General features: G+C 37.3%; 1 pseudogene; it reads left to right on the top strand.

Moving 5' to 3' along the window:
- The window catches only part of LOC140514343 (transmembrane protein 202-like), an 80,586-nt pseudogene extending 63,232 nt beyond the window's left edge, over window positions 1-17,354 (top strand).
- The last annotated feature ends 987 nt before the right edge of the window (window positions 17,355-18,341 follow it).

The raw sequence follows: 18,341 nt of genomic DNA, 5'->3' as shown, positions 1-18,341 counted from the left end.
CATAACAAATGGAACTGCCCCAAAACAGAATGCCTCAAGAGGGGATAGATTTCCTGTCCTTGAAAGTTTTTAAGCAGAGTCTGCACAACTGCTTGTTTCCGTATGTTAATTTGGAGAGTCCTTCATATATGAGTCTGCCAAGGTCTCCACTGAGGTTCTTTCCAACTCTCAAAATCTGTGATTATGTGATTTTAGTATGATATGGGAAGAAAGATAATGCATTGGGCCTGAATTTCTTTTCTCTTTTGAGCCCCTCAGTTTGTGGGTTATAGTAACTTCTTTACTTGCCTGGGGTCAGTTTTCTAGGAAAGATGAGTCTGTCATTATAAGACTACCCTAAAATAGCCTACAACAAAGTAATTATCCCAAACTCCTCTTCATCAACCAATCAACAAGCATTTATTAAGAGTCTACTACATATCAGGCATTATGCCTATCATTCTTAGGGTATCAGTGGCAGAAAGCATTGTTGTCTTCGCTCCTTTAATTTCCAAACAACATTCTACCCCCACATGCAATTAATGACTTCATGATATAGCCCAACTATGTAATTGCAATTCCTTACCATGGGGCTAATCAAGTCAGTTCTCACTAGTTTTACTGCTGGGGACAGCCAATGGTGCTGACGCTGGGCTCTCAGGATATTACATTGTCTTTCTTCTCCAACTGTTGCCTTACTCCTCTTCCTGGTCCCAGTCCTTGACGTAGGCACTACTCAAGGAATTGTTTTTGGCCCTCTTATCTTTTCTTTTAATAGACTCTTCTTGGAAATCTCATCCACTTCCAGGGTTTCAATTCTCTATGTATGTGCACAATTCCCAAATCTACATCATGAACTCTGACTTACGTGATTCTCTCCTGGTCTCCACATCAGCATTTCCAGCTACCTAGTGGACATCTGGATATTCCATAAGGACCTCAAGCTTAATATTTATGTCAAAAACTCCTGGCTTCCTACCACTATTCTCCAGTCAGCTGAACTCATGATTCTGTTTATTTTTGATTGTCCCTTCTCTTTCATCCCACACTTCCAATCCTCAAGTCTGATCAATTCCACCTTCTTATTATCTCTCACATCAGTCCTTTCCTTATAATTCTCAATGCTACCATTCTAATACAGTATTCTACTCCAATTACTTTTTACCTGGTCTGTTGCTAAAGATTCCTAGCCATTCCTCCTGACTTCAGTGTCATTCTCATCCAATCTACATACAAATACAAGATTAATCTTTCTGAGGCATGGCTCAGATCATTTTATTCCTCTACCCCAAATCCTTAAACAGTTTCCCGTTGCCTACCAAATAAAGGACAAGCTCCCTAACCTAGCATTCAAGCCCACTACAATATGGCTCCAATTTACCTTTCTTGCCTTATGTCATACTACTTCCCGTTATATACCATTCCTGGAATATCTCTCATGGTTTTCCATTTCAGCCCCCATTGCTGAGGCTATTCTGTAGACCTAGAATACCTAACCTGACCATTTCCATCTACTAGCATCCTATCTAATAGGGTGTGGTGAAAAGTGCAATGGATTTAGCATTGAAAAATATGGATTTAAATCCCACCTCTAACACTGTGTGACCAAGGGAAAAATCTCTCTGATCCTCAGTTTCTTTATATGTAAAATGGAAGTAAATAACAGTTGTTGTACCTTCTTCACCAGGCTGCTGTAAGGATGAAAAGAGATAGTATGTATAAACTATACACATCAGACACTTACTCCACAAATGTTCCTTTTCTCCCGTTAAAAGTAATAATTCCTTCCTCTGATCTAACAGCATTTTTTACTACTCTTATGCACTAATAATTTAATTTGTATCACAGTTCTAACTCCAGTTTTAACAGCTTCTCCTCTGGAAACTGTTGATATTGTTATTGTATCTTTAAAAGAATATAGAATCTTTGAGAGTTACATTTTAACACTCATTGAATGAGAAGTCTGTGAAGAGAAAGAATTTTGATTGTTGTTTTGGAGAAATTAACTGTGATAGCAGCAGAGAGGCCATAGGAAAAAAAACTATGAGAATCTACTTCCTGAGAGAACAGAGTTTAGTCTTTATTTTGCAAAGAAACATAAAGAAAATTCATGAGAAGAAATTATAATTAGTATGCTGAGAGTACTAATTGGTGAGACTATGTTTCCAGAATTGAGAAGTCAGACGTTTTAGAGATAATTCAAGATGACTTTGGCTGTGATCTCTCTCACAGATGATTCATTGTAAATAGTTATTTTTATTTGTTTCATTGTTTGCTATACTGTTAATAAGTGACATAGCTAATAACCTTGATGTTTATTAAAGTCTAGGAGATTTGTAAGCTTCTTAATAGAGGAAGAAATTAGCATGGAAAAGAAGGTTCTCCAGTTAATTAAACAAATAATATTTTTAAACTAGAGTAGAGGCTCAGAGATAATTGGTTAACTAATAATATTTTTAAACTAGAGTAGAGGCTCAGAGATAATTGGTTAACTAATAAAAGAACTATTACAATTTTGTACTTAACATAAAATACAAGAATATACCTCTGGATTATCTTAGAACCTGGTATAACAATAAGGAAAATGACAAAGTATACAGAGAGAATACCCAGGCAACATGTGAGAGTCCACACTAAAACTGCAAAGTTTTTAAATGATTGTCTTAATATACCTGCTAGAATTAAGCTCCTTATATCTTTATAAATCCTCCAGTATGTAGTTCCTTGCATTCTACATATTATGCACTTAATAAATAATTGTTTTATGTAAAATTGAATGAGAACACATATAAGTCATTCTTAAATTTTGAACTCCTACACAATATAAGTTATTATGATGATGATGATAACATTATGCTACATTATTATTAACATTGGAAGAACGCTGGTCAAGGAGTCAGAAGGTCTCGTTTCTAGTTCCAGTTTTTTTCCCCTATGTTCCCTTGAGTAAGTTGATTAACTTCTCTGAGCCTTAATTTCTCCATCTATTATGTAGGGATAATAGTTCTTATTCCTACTTATCTCACAGGGAGTTGTAAAGAGAAAATGAGAACCTTCTGAGTTATGTACACATTGCTTCCACTCAAGTTGCTGCTTTGTTTTATAAGTAATATGGCTAAACCATGAAAAGTACAAGGCCAAACAATATAAGAGTAGTAGCAGAACAAAATGGGAAGTTTCCAAAAGAACTATATCTTGGGATGATTGAGTACTTGAAAAACCAGGAGAAATTTACAAGTAGCTAATGATTTACCTCCAATGTCCCCTAATGTATCAGGATAGGACAAGATCATAGAATTTAAAACTAGAAAGACTTAAATATAAAAGGAAAAGGCTAAGAGTTAGACTCAGGAATCATAGAGATAATCGTGAAGAAACTTATTCTGGAGAAAGACAAGACCATTTGAAAAATTATTGAATTGAATTTAGGAGAATGTAAACTCTAAGCCATTTGGCCCTACCTCAGGTTCTAGAATGCATTCATAGAGTCCTTGTGGGAGGTAGAAGAAGGAAAGATCAGGGGGTATCAAAAATGAAATGAAAAGAATGGTCCTAAGGTGATACCATTGCTATTGAGACAATGATATTAAATAGAGGGGATTCTGAGCAACAGAGACACACAGAGTCAGAGGCAAGGTTAAATTATATGAGACAGATCTATAGCTATGGAATTACTTTGAGGAAGAGTAAAAGGATTACAAGTGTTATGACAGCTGCAGAGTGAAAGGCAGCTGAGTTGAAGGTGCCTGGGAAGGGAGACAATAGAGCCCTTTGTACGAGAATGAAGGGAGATAGGAGACTGACTTATAGAGAGAGCGTACAAACTATTTTAACTGAGAGGAGAGGAAGATCTTAGAAACATGGAGGAAAAGGAGAAACATATGGAAAGGTACCAAATACTTTAGCTTTACATAGGAATTTTACATTTAATAATCTCAAAACACTTGCCAGTCTTGGAAATATATTTTCATTTCATTAGTTGTCATTAATTATGTATTAAGGACAAGGAATATGTCTTAATTATTTTTGTATTTCCCTCAAGGGTTTAACATAACTGTGCACAAAATAGGCACTTAATAAATAGTTATTAAATTAAATGACCAATTGATTAAACCTCCCTGGGGGTAAAGTGTGATATAAACATGGTACCTACCTCCATATAATCCAAAACAAGAGGGTAGTCGATAGCAATGTAATGGTGGTGGTGGGAAAAAGAGAAAGAAGAGAAGTAATATCTGGTGTTTATAGAATGCTCTGAGGTTTGCAAAATGTTTCGATACATTATCTCATTTGCATGAGACCTAGTGTGGACTAGATGTTGACCAAGATTTATATTTTGGAGTTTGCAAAACTGAGAAAGAAAGATGTTGACTGAAGTAATCAGCCAGTGTGCACCTTTTATGACTGTGCTCAAAACAAGGATGTTAGAGCTCAGGTTGAGGTCAAAGGAAACAGACTCCAGATGAAAACCATATAAACTTTTCAGAAATGGTCTAAGAATAAATAACTGTCTAGAAAACCTTGCTAACAAACCTTAAGCAAAATTGAAAATATAGAAATTAAGAAACTAGAATTAATTTTTTGTGTGTATATGCTGCCATCTCCTGTTCATGGTTAGAGTTTGCATCACTCTTATTCCTGGTTCAGGCCCTACTTAATAACAATTCATCTTGTATCTTTACCTTTCTTATTCCTTTTCTTTTTGTTAGATATTACAAAGTTCTAATTTTGAATTGTAAGATGGCAACTTTTTTCATGCTTCAAGAAGTGTTAAGTGAATTGTCTATGTGAGGCAGAGTTGTATGTTTGAACATGGTGGTGTTGGTCACTTTACATCACACCATACATAGGCATCATCAAATAAGAAAATCATACAATTTGAAAGCTGAAAGTACCCTTTCAGGTTCTCCAGTCCAGCCTCCCACCCACTGCAAGATCTTTTTTTTTTTTTTTTTTTTACAACATCTGAGATTATATAGCCTCTGCCTAAGCACATTTACCATTTGACTGTGAGCTCCTTAAGGGCAGGGTCTGTGTTTTGCCTTTCTTTGTATCTTAATGCTTAACACAGGGCCTGGTAAAAGTAAGTGCTTCCTATTTATTGACAAATTGATTGGCTAATTTGGGAAATTCTTCCTCTTTAGGAAGTTCATTACTTTGTTGAATGCCTGGAAATAGTCCCAGTTCTACTATTCATGACCTCATTTACTTCTCTAAGCCTCAACTTTCTTTCATGTAAAATGAATATTTTAAAAAATCTATTCATGGAAGTGGATATTGCATCAATTGGTCTAGATCACAATCCATCCACATTGTCTCATCCTTGTTCAATTTTCCTATTCTATAAAAGACTATCAGAAAGATGTATGAGTGGTGGAAAAAAAATATGAATTAGAAAGATAGCAAGAGGGAAGGGTGATCAAAAAGACTGCATGCTCCATTGTTATCCTCTCAATGTAAAAATAAAATTAGAGGAAAACCCAAGGTTGTCAGGTGGCCCTACTATCTTTATGAAAAGATATGTACAAGCATCACACAAGGTAGCTGGAATGGTTATGGTATAGTCCACATTGTTGGAGAGAATACTCCCAGCAATTAAATCGCAGAGATATTCATATATAGATATACTAAGGGATTACTTGTGCCTGACCTGTAGTAGAGACCTCTGAACTCCTACTGGACTGATCAACCATAGTACATAGTATGTAGGTTACATACACTGTACCCTGCCTCCAACATCATGATGTCACTAGTCTTCAGAATGAAGGCTGAAAAACAACAAAGGTAGGGTGATGCTCATGATGATATTCTACTGTTCCACAATATGTGGAGTACTGTGTTCAGTTCTAGAAACTATACTTTAGGAAGATATTGATCAGTACCAGAATACCCAGAGGAGGGAAGATTGTGAAGAAGGTTGAAATTCTGTTATATGAGGATTGCTTAAAGGCTGTAGAATGTTTAACTCAGAGAAAGAAGGAGTTGAGGTAGGACATGATAGCTGTGTTCAAGTATTTCAAAGGTTGTCACATGGAAAAAAATTAGACTTGTTTGACACAGAAAGAGAAGAAACAGAACCAATGAAAAGAATTTACAAAAAGGCACATTTAGATTTGATATCAGGAAAAACTTAATTTCTTCTTCATTAGACTGGCTTTTGGGGCAGAGGTTAGATGACCACTTGTCAGGTAAGTTGATGTGGGGGTTCTTTTTATGTATGGATTGGATTAAATGGCTGTCAATATCTTTTCCAATTTTGATATTCTATGAGTCTATGATTCTGTGATTATGCATATAATTGGTGATTATCAGCCACTAGAATAATTCTTTGAATTTTCATACCTCATATCAAAATGTCAAGTTTTAAGTGAAATCATGGTCTTTTATGCTCATCCCACTGCTAGTTCTTGCTCCTTGCCCACTCCCAACTCTCCTATCCCCATTAACTTCCAAGTTAATTTAAAATCTATTTGCCTGTCTTATTCTAACTCACAATCATCCAAAGTTAACAGGAAAATCTAGGTTGCTTTTGATCCAACCTGACTACTCCCTTCCATAGTCCCTGCTATAGGCCAAGGTAATATGATTAGTAACCAAGACTACTCTTCTAAGCACAGTAAACACTGAATACATTTGTTAGACTATTCTAAAGTTACCTACTTCTCCCCTGTAGTCTTCCTGCCTGGCACCTCCCACTCTACAAAGCAAAGCAGCTCCTATTTTGCTTACATTTTCTTCGTTGGAAAAGATACAACAAATACTATTTTAAAAGAGATGCGGTATAAAAACATAACATTGAATTTGGAGACAGGCAACCTGGGTTCTGGTCTTGGTTCTGCCACTTATTAGTTCCATGACTATGGTCAAGTCAATTAACCTTTCTGGACTTCACTTTCCTTATGTATAAAATGGGAAGAATAATGATATTTGCACTATTTGCCTCATGGTCATGAAGAAATCACTTTAAGAACTATATAAATATTTCAAGGATCTGTGGTTTTGTCACATTTTGAAAATTAAAGAATGCCTATGTCTGTCTTCCTGAGACACCAATAGGGATTTTCTCCCAGTCAGGAGCATTCTAAGTATGGGAAAAGTGCTTCATAAATGTGAGCTATTTATGATAAAGATAATTTGTATATTTATCATTACATGACCAGAATCTATAATAAAAAACAATTTCAGCACCACAAAGATCATGGACAGTTATAGAATAATGCATAATAAGAGGTGGTTTTGTAATGCCACCTTGTGGGAGCAATCTATAAGAACATTAGAGTTTCATTGAGAAAAATCATTTTTCTATTAGCAACTTCAAAGCTGGTTTCCCTTCATAACTTCTTTTCTCATGCTCAGCTTTCTTTCTAGCAACATCTACAGATGAACTGTTAGAGATTAAACACCTGAGATTATATTCAGGAACTTCTATGCAGTTGGCACAACATATGATAAATTTAAATGACAATGAAAGTGAAGTGAGCTAGCATTCAGTTATCCTGGTCATTCTTCATGAAATGTCTTGGTTCACAGACTACCACAAAAGAACCTAAAATTGTTTCACATTTAAAGGAAGTATCTTCAGGAAACTGAATGCTTGTCTATATCTATCATTTATCTACCTACTACCTAGTATGACCTATTTTTCATAGAGTTATATAGAAGAGACCTAAGAAGTCATAGTCCAACTACCACCAAATACAAGAATTCCTTCTATACATCCTTAACAGATCTTAATCTTTGCTTGAATAATTCTGTCAAGAAACTCATTATTTTGTGAGCCATCCTGTTCCATTGTTTCACTAATCTAGCTTTAAAAAAAAAAAAACAACCTTTGCATCTTGTAATTTTCCCAAAACCTTAGAATCTCAGAGTTGGAAGGGACTGCAGAGGCCAATCCATATCTGACCAAAAATTCATTTTTCAATATCCTCAATAAATGGTCATCTGACCTTTATTCAAGAATCTCTAGGAAGGGGAAAACCACTAGCTTCTAAGGTAGATCATTCCACTTTTGAATAGCATTACAAATTTTTTCTTAAATCAAGCTACATTCTGTCTCTCTGAAATTCCCACCTGGCTATGTTCTCTGAAACCAAGAGGAACATATGCTTTAAAAGAGATGTGATATCTCCTACAAGGTTTCCTTTCCCTTCTCCAGACTTAATATCACACTTATTTCAACTCTATATTCATAAAGACTTTGGACCATTAGTTTTGTTACTGAATCAACAGCCCACACCATAAAGGAAAATTTATGTATAATTACCACAATTTCTCATCCACTCTTCACAGCAAGTGTCAGTGTCCTGACAGAATGCTTATCAATGTGAAATTTTAATATAGTGTTAGAAATTCTAGCTATAAGAATAAGACAAAAAATTAAAGGAATAGGCAAGCAAACAAAATATTACTTCTTGCAGAGTAAGACAATTTACTTAGAGAACCCTAAAAAGTCATCTAAAAATTAATTGAAAAGATAATTCAGCAAAGTTGTAGTATATTCATTAAAACTAAATTAATCAAAATCTTCCACCACTATTGAATGACTTTCTATATCTCCTTATACTTCAGTTAATGCTAAGGCATTTGGAGCATGTGAGTCTAATATTGATATTGACTTGTTGTCTATGGTTCCTTTCAGCACAAATTATTTTCTTTCTTTAATCTTTTTTATGTTATGAATCTTTGTTTTTGTTTTGTCTAATAGCATCATGACAACTCTTATTTCTTTGGATTCACCTGATGCATGATAAATCTTTTCCCAGTCCCTCATTTTTATTCTGGGTATGTCTTTGATTTTTAGATATGCTTCTTGTAAGCAACAGATTGTATGGCTTTGTTTTCTTATTCAGTCTGTTACTCTTTTTCATTTTACTGAGTTGTTTGATCCATTCACATTTAAAGTTATGAGATTTAGGTTTATATTTTTTTCCATTTATCTCTAATAACTTGGGTGTTGTTGTTTTTTTCCAAATTGAGATTTTTTTCCTCCTCTTCCTCCAGAAACATAATATTTTCTGTGTTGTTTAATGTACTTTAAGGCAACACTATACCCATCAGCTCTCTTCCACTCACTCTCAAGCTCCAACTCCCTTCCCTAGTCTTGAAGTTTTGTTAAACTTATTAGTTTTTTTTTCTTTCTTTTTTAAATCTAGTTATTTAATTCTTCCCTTTTTTCCCCCTCCTAATTAAGAAGTAAAATCCCCCTTCCTCTCCTCTCCTACATCTTGGTTTAAAGCTTTAAAGGTACCTATTTGGAGCTTTCTTCTCTAAAGAGCTTACATGTTATTATCTTGTAGATCTTGCCCCAGCCCCCTTTTTCTGTGGTGCCTCATCCTTAAAAATACCAATTACAGCAGGCAATAGAAAGGATATTGCCCATTGGTAGGAATTTTCCTATGTCCCTAACTGGGCCATTCATTATTAGCTTTTACCTGCTCCTTTCCTCATTTTTTCATGAAATCTCATTCCTGATCCATGCCCTCCCACTCTTCTAGGTTCAACAGGGGAGTGACAAGGTCAGAACTATGCTCCAAGTCATTTTTGACATCAGTGTGAAATAGAATAAAGTGGTGAAAGAGTTGAGGCACAGAAACTAAACAAGAGGCTGTTGCAATGATGTAGACAAGAGAGAATGAGGGCCTGGACTAAGGTGGTGGCTGTGTGAGAGGAGAAAAGGCTACTTTTTAGTCACCACCCTCACCTAGAAACCATCCCACCCAACTAGAAACCACCATCTCACCTAGAAAAAACTAGGTCAGATCCATATCAACCTGTATCAGGCAAGATACAGTCCCTCCCCAGCTGGCTAAGAAGTTACTAACAGTCCAAATTCCAAGATTACCAAGTAAAAGGGGACAATATGGTCCAGCATGCTTGTCCTTTTGTATGACTACAGTACTTTTGCCTCTCTCTCAATTATTACTGCAGACATTGGTCATTATGGATCATAGACTCACAGAGCAGATTTAGAGCAGAAAGGAACCTCAGAGATTGTCTAGTACAATGCTCTAATTTTATGGATGAGAAACCTGAGCTCTAGAAGGATCAAGTTACTTACCCAGGGTCACATAGTTTGCTAAATGGAAGAAGCAGGATTTGAAGCCAATTCTTCTAATAGTAACTCAAGCACTCATTCCACTGAATCATGCTATCTCTCAAAGGAATTGTTCCAGGTAAGAAAACAAATTTTGTGCTTTTTATTAGTAGTAGAACAAAAATCCCTAATAAGGCTTTGCTTGCTAACATGAATCTATGAGTGGTGGAAAGGAGTAAGAATACTAGTCTAAACTCTCAAGGAACTCACAATCTAATAATGGGGGAGAAAACACACACACACATACACACACACACACACACACACACACACACACACACACAAACAAGCTACAGACATGTTAAACTGAGATATTCAGCAGAGAGAAGACACCTGCATTAAGGGAATCAGGAAGAGCTTCTAACAGAAGATGGGAGTTTAGCTGATGCTTAAAGACAGGGAAGTGGAAATGAGGAGGTGAGCTGCAGGTATAGGGGAATGAGTGCCAGTGAAAATACCCAGCACAGGAAGAGAGATCTTGTTTAAAGAACAACAAGGCGGCCAGTGTCACTGGATCTGAGCTGATGAAAGGGTTTGAGGTAGAAGAAGCCTGGAAAGGTAGAAGAGAGCAAGACAATGAAGAGATACAAATTTCAAATAGAGAGTTTTATGTTTGATCCTGAAAGTAAGAGGGAGTCCCTGGAGTTCATTCAATAAGGACTGACATGGTCAAACATGTACTTTAGGAAGATCACTTTGGCACTAAGTGTAGCATATCCTAGAGAGAGGAGATGTCTGAGACAGGGGTCCCAACCAGCATGGGTTAATAAGGAATTGGACTGGCATTGGTCTTGGTTGGTTAATACTTAGGACTTTATCTAAGGTAAATCTTGCCAGCTCTAGGCATGATGTCAGATTATCTATTGAAAATGTATTTATGTGTGTTGGGGGTCAGGAGAGGAGATGGATAGAGAAAGGATTGGGAGAGAGAAGTGATATGGTTTGTAAGAGGCAGCATAGGGAATGTTATAGGGAGTTTATCAAGAAATATGCAAAAATATTGAATAACAAGGGCCCAATTTGACAGACATATAATATATAAATGTGTAATCAATGAGGTTTAAAATAGGGCTACATTTCCTTTTAAACGTAGTACCATGTAATCAATCATAGTATATAAGAGTTGAAAGCAACCCCACAGTCATCTAGTCTAGGTGTGGGCAACCTGCCTCAAGGTCACATATGGCCCTCTAGGTCCTCAAGTGTGGCTCTTTGACTGAATTCAAGATATTGACCATAGGATCTTGAGTTTCCATAATTCTTATGGTCCCAGAACAGTCTGTGATTCCAACAAGAGAGTGAGGGGTATCTGTTGGGGAGAGGATGGAGCCAAGAATCTGTTTGGGGTAGGTTGGTGGTGTAGAGTTTAGGCAGAGGATAGTCAAGCAGGGAATAGTCATAGTAAAGATACATCTTTATCAGTAAAGAAGGGATTGTCATGATTCCAAATAAACCAACTCTCCAATGAGAAACCTTAATATAGAGGGGATGCTGAAGGTGTTCCCAGTTCTGCAGGGTATAGCAGTTATATTTCTGGGGGAATCAGGGGAAAGACATTCAGTCAAGAAATAGCAGGTCCCACTTTTTTTCCCTTCTTCCTTCTCCTCCACTTTCCTCATTTTTCCTGCCTCCATAGCCAATGTGTGTGTTCATCCTTCATTGCCAAAGAAGACCATGACATCAGAGAAATGATGACATGACTTGCACTTGACTTTGTTTTGAGTGAGGGAGGGCTGGGCAGGTCACCAGCCTCACTTCTCCTCTAGAGCCATCAGAATCCAGTGACCAGATATTCATCAGGATGACTGGAGATGACCCAGGATGAGGCAACTGGGATTAAGTGACTTGCCCAAGGTCACACAGCTAGTGAGTGTCAAGTATCTGAGGTGAGATTTGAACTCAGGTCCTCCTGACTCCTGCACTAGTGCTCTATCCATTGCACCACCTATCTGCCTAATCCTTTTAGGTATATCCATGGAGAAAAGATTAAATGTTCTTGGGGAAGTTGACATTTGGATGAAAATAAATAATGACTTATATTTTGATATGTTGATTGGTTTTTTAAAAGATAACCAATAATTAATGAATTCATCTGCTCCTAGCAATGTTGCTAAGTAGCACTGTCTCTGAGTTGCGGCCCACTTTCACCATGCAATATAGCAGATTTTGGGTACCCATACACACTTTTGGCAGAAAGTGAATGGTCACGTAGAATTGCCATAAGGTACAATGATGATTTAACTGCCCAAGTGTAAATGCCATGATTGGTACCATTGCTGCCAGTTTGATGTAAGCCATGTGGCCTAGGGGAATCACCTCTCAAAATTCCTGGGGAAGGGACAAGAGTACAGAAGTAAATAAAGGAGACTCTGTCTTTAGAGCTATCTGGGTAAACTGAAAGATACCTGGTCCCCTTCTCTCATTAAAATGTAATCAGAATTTCTCAAGGCCTTCCCTAGGTCATCATCCCTAACTTATATATTCTCTCCCTCTAACTTGGTCAGATAATGTATATATGAAGGTCTGGCTGAAATTATCCTGTTTGGTTTTTATTAGATTTTTTCAAATTGGGAAATCTCCCAGAATAGATTCAAGTTTTTATTGACCTCTAGTCTTTATCACTGTCTGCAAATAAGGAAGAGGAAAAAGAGAAAGACTTGATAGCTATGAGGAGTTTGAAAGATGAATACAACTGATCTGAATACACTAGCTGCTTTCCACATAAGGGCAGAAACCACAAGTCTTGGATCAAACCAGATTGTACTTTCACATTTTCTGCACCAGCCTGTGTGGAACAAGCTTTCTCTCAATGCTTTACAACTCTCCTCTGGATGTATTTATTAGGGCTGAAGTACAGCATCCATGAGTTCCATGTAGGACTCTGGACATTATACAACCATACTACCACACACTACAGCCACCTGGAAGTGCTCTCTCTCTGGATCTATGGGTCATTTTATTAACTGATGACTGCTGTGTCCCCAAACCCCATCACTTGTTCCCTTCAGACAGGGAATTCTTAAGGGATTCAGACAGGAGGGGTTCTTAGACTTAGTGTGTGTGAGCTTTTAAAAATGTTTTGATATTTCAATATAATTGGCTTACTTTGTAATCCTTTGTATTTTATAGTATGCATTTTAAACACTATTATTAGCAGGTATAACCTAGGTTTCACTAGTCTGTCAAAGGAGTTGATCACACACACACACACACACACACACACACACACACACAGTTAAGAACTCCTCAAACTGATATTTAGTATGTCCTTCAACCATGACTATTCTAAGAATGGGTCCAGAGGTTTCATCAGACCACTAAAAAAGTCCATGCCACCAAAAAAGTCAAGAATTCTTGCAAGATCTTCCAAATCTCTTTGCCTTGCATCCAGGGCTGTCCCTTGGCAAAACTGTGCAGTCCACTAAGTTTGTCTTTGGCCCTCTCAGTGTCTGACTTCTTTATAATTTCTCCACCTCAGTGGCATGTAGTCTTTCTCTTCCTTTAAGCATCCCCTCATCCCCTTTTTATTCTTAAAAGACTTTTTAAAATATCTGAATTGCACTATGATATGAAACTAACTCAACTTATTACATTTCCCAGGGCCATTTGCCTTTTCCAGTTTATTTTCATTGTGGAATAAAAGGCTGTACCTCCAGCTGAAGGTATTTCAAGCACCATCCTGCATATAACGAAGGCATTGGAATTAGGGTGGGGTGGGGTAGGCAGGCTTCCTGGTGACTCTGAAGTTGTGACATGTAGGTGGCTTAAAGTTTACAAGTAATGTCAATCCTGCCTCCACCCTTCTCTGCCCCTTTATTCCCTGACCTAGACTGCCTATTACCTTCCCCAGGGCTTACTGCTTAGCTTTATTTAGCCTAGCTTCTCCTTTTCTCACACAATATCCAAATCTCCAGCATCTTAGACCTCATCTCTGTCATCAGCATCATCACAATCATCTGACTCTGCATCTTCTTCACTACAAATCTATGGAAAAGGCTATTTGGATCTGGGTATGGCCACCATCTTGTTCATATCTAGTAGTGATGCTCTCCAGCAAGGCCATTGTTGGGCAAAATGGAAAAGTTAGACAAATTTCATGGTTCATTTTTCTAGTACCCTTCCCATTCTATGCTCTTTTCCCCCCTTTAAGTATACTCTCTCATAGTTTCTTCCCTGCACACCCAGTTGTCCACAGCTCTCCAGATGACTCTGTCCTTACCTCCATGGATAAGGGAGGATCCTGGAGAGGAAAGCATCCATCCAAAGGACTGAATTTATTTTTTTAATTATTATTAAATAAATTTCTAGAGGTTTCAGAACTTCCTTGTCTAGACTAATAATGGAGATGTTACAGGGACGGAAATTTTCCAGGCAACTCTCAAATCAGGATTTGAGCTATTGTGACCATATGCAGCACTGGTCTTGGATGTCTCACGTCAGGGCTCTGGCTCTTCTTGATCTCCTATCTTAGTCCCAGGTGGCTCTTCACAGTGGCACCCAGATAGGGCTGGGCTTCAAAGAAAAGCAGGGGTACAGCTCCTGGGGAGAGAGGAATATTAAGGTCACTCTGCAATGTCTTTATCCCTGGTCCCAGACACCTGCCTCCTCATCAGCCTTGCTATGTTCCTGATACACATTTTAACATGTACACTAGGCATTCAATGGAGATGAAATACCTGTGGACCTATCAGCTCACTTGGGGCAGGAGCTTCCTCTACCTGCTGGCTGCTGAGTTAGCCCTCTCTGCAGTGTAAAAGAGGAAGAGAAAACCTATTTTGGGGAGACACAAAGTCCCAAACCAGAGCTAGGAGAGTGTTCTGGCTCCTGTATCTTCTTCTTACACAGATAAAGTTTCGTGATTTGAAAACCCTACAAATCATATCTATTCTTATGGCTCTTGTCTTTGAAACAATTCCTATTAAAATTAATTCATCTGGGTCAGAGCTAGTTTTAGAGAAAAGCTAATGTCTAGCTCCTTCCTGGTTTGTCTTGCTAGAAAGGAGAAATTATCCTTTAACATCTATTCATTCATTTAAATTTTTTCTACTATTATTGTCAATAATATCCAACATTTATATAGCACTTTAAATTTCACAAGGTATTTGACAAATATTGCCTCATTTGATAATAACTAGCACTTCCTGTGGGCAAGGCATCTGATACAAAATTAAATGAGATGCTCCCCATAATTCCTACATGTACGTCAAACATCATCTCTGCCAGCAACAAACTCTAAACTCCCCAACCAGTCAACAAAACAATTCATTTTTACAAACGAACATTGGAGCTAGGAAGAGAAAAAGGGTATGAATCCTATGGACATGGCACTTTACTCTTTTTCTTATCTGTCAACAAGCTCTTCTGTTACCTTATTTAAAAAAATAAGTATTTTGTTGATGCATTTTGATTTTTTTCCTACTCATCACGCATACCTCTCTTCTAGAAAAAAAAAGTTAAGTAAAAACCATCCCAAATACTGAAGGAAGCTGATATCAAAAGCAAGGTTTCACTTCCCAATAGAAATGAGAAATATATATCTCAACATCAGTCATCTGGAACCACACTGGTCATTGCATTTTTCTTGACCTCTTATTATTTTTTATCTTTTAGCATTGTCTTCATTTACATTATTATAGTTCTTATGTATATTAGTCTCCTGAATCTGACATGCATGTTTTTGTACCTGTCAATTTACTATAGGAAGTAGTAATTTGCTGCTAGGTCATCAGGCAAGAAATGTGATTTCTACATTCCATCAAATCTGTGGTTTTATCTATGTGGTTATTACTTCCAAAAGTGCAGGTCTTTGCCCATTTTTGATTGTTCATTCTGCATAACTCTAAAAATAATAAATGTGGTGATGATGACAATGATGATGATAATAATAAGAGCTAGAATTTATGCAGCATTTTAGAGTTTGCACATTGCTGTACAAACATCATCTCCTTTTATCCTCACAACATCCTCCTATCCACATACTCCTACAAGTTTGTCCACTGAATGTTCCAGGAGCCTTTCATCAAGAACTCACAACAGACACAAGGGTCTACCCATCAGTTATTCCTCAATTTTGCCAAGTGATTAGTGCATATTTTTATTTTTTACTGAGAGAAATAATTATTTTTCAATTATATCAGTAATCAATTATTAAATTAGGATTAAAGCTTTTCCTTTCTATTTCTTCATTCAGAGACCAGCCCTAGAAGGTCATTCCATCAGTTTCTGAGGGACATTGTTGATAGATGAGATTGCCTAAATCCTCCAGGTACCTGCTCCTCAATCTTGGGCAGGACTCCACCCAACTAAATGACTTTGCTACTGTCTAAAGAGTAAACAGAATCCAGTGTAGGTGAGTTTTTGCCCTCAAGGTAATGAGCCCCTGTCCTTGGAATCTTCCATTAGAATTTGGGGTCACCCTGCTTATGAAACAGAAAACCAACCAGAGTGGTCTGGGTAGAGATGGGTTCCTTTGTCCAGATTGGGGAGGCAGCTGAGTCTCATGATCAAACCATGTTCTCAGCAAGAGCAGCTGAAGATTTTTAGCCCACCTCCTTATTTGAAAATCCACCCATTCCCCCCAAATTTATTTTTCACCAATCAGAGCTGATTTTCACCTATCAGGAGCATATTCTTTTACAAAGGTATTTAAGCATTCAGGGATCACCATGGTTTTGTCTTTGGTTATCCAGAGAGACCACTCACCATCAATTAATTGATTATTTGCTAGCCTAATTAATAAATTGATTACTAATTACCCAGAAACTGTCTCGGGCTTTTCATTCATCTCATTGCAATCCTTTTTAATCAGACATTTCTTTGATGATGTAATTTTAAAATGGCATTTTAATTATTGCATTTCAATAAAATATTCCAATTACCATGCAGTGTTTTCTTTAATAGAATGTCACTTTTAACCAATGCTGATTGTTCTTTCAACTTATGAACTTCACCCCAACTTCTCCTCTTTTCCTAGGCCTCATCTCTTTATTCTACTATACCAGCTCACAATATCCTACACCAGAGCAGAACCTCATTGGGATTCCCCTAACAAAACCAAAAGTGTGTTGCGGGACATCCATGGAACTAGTGATCTCCAGGACAAGGTCACTATTGCCTGTCTCATCCATGTGGCTGAGGTCAATGAGAGATTCATCATCATCATCATCATCAGGGTCAAGACTGGGGTTAGTGGAACTGACAAGGGAAGGGTCAACACTATGGAAGATCATCAATGGATAAAGGCAAAGGAACCATCCCAACTGGGGTTGGGGGGAATTAGGGGGAATGGGCATGGGAGAATCTATCTCCAAGAAAAATTATAAACTAGGGAAAGGAGCCAATGATAAGTGAAGAAAAAAGAGAGCCAATGTTGGAGGCCAGATCCTGCTCTTCATAACTGAGGGTAGATTACAGGGGATGTGTATATCAGTAGTAATTCTAAATTCATCTTAGAATGATTCTGGTAAACTTTCCCCACACTACATATTACTTCTGTATGTTACTTCAAAACCAACAATTTATCAATGACAGAGAAAGTTATAAAAAATTCATTAAAAGAAAAGTTTCCTAAAAGAAAATGTCAGTTTAAAGGCGATGAATGATGAGAGTAGTGAAGGTTAGGAAGTCTTGGAGGCCTGTGATCACACAGATTTGATGAGATGAGGAAAATGAAATTTCAACAAGAAATCATTTTCTTGTTGCTCCCCAGTGCCAATCAGCGCTCCTAACTCTCTGTGTGACTTTAAGCAAACAGATTAAACTTTCTCTTCCTTAGGCTTAGGGTCTGAAAATGGAAATTATTTCATGTCCATCCCTACCTACCCCAGGAGGATTTATTCATCAATTTAATTCAATAAAACATTATGAGGGATCTGTTTTCTGCAAGGCTAGGTGCACTGAATTATTTTCATCCAATAATCAGTTCAAAGTCTGGCTAAGTACTGATGAGAACATACAGAGAAATGAGAATTTTGATGGGAAGCGAAGATGGATAACTTTGAATGAGTTAGAAGACTCAGTTACCAAGAGGATAACAACAAGCTATTTGAGGTTTGAAGTTCAATTCAATTCAACAATTTTTTTTAAGTGCCTACTATGTAAAAGGAACTGGTCTAGACACTGAGACACCTTCCTCCCTACCCTAGGCCCTACCAAAAAAAAAAAAAAAGCACATAAAATTAATATTACAAGAATTATCACTCCAGCTTGCAAATGAGGAAACTAGGATTCGGCTTAAGTGACTTGCCTAAGGTCATACAGTTGGAAG

This window comes from Notamacropus eugenii, chromosome 1 (assembly GCF_028372415.1).
Source record: "Notamacropus eugenii isolate mMacEug1 chromosome 1, mMacEug1.pri_v2, whole genome shotgun sequence".
Classification (NCBI taxonomy): Eukaryota; Metazoa; Chordata; class Mammalia; order Diprotodontia; family Macropodidae; genus Notamacropus; species Notamacropus eugenii.
Note: the sequence above shows the minus strand (reverse complement) of the source record. Positions and strands in the feature narration are given on the sequence as shown.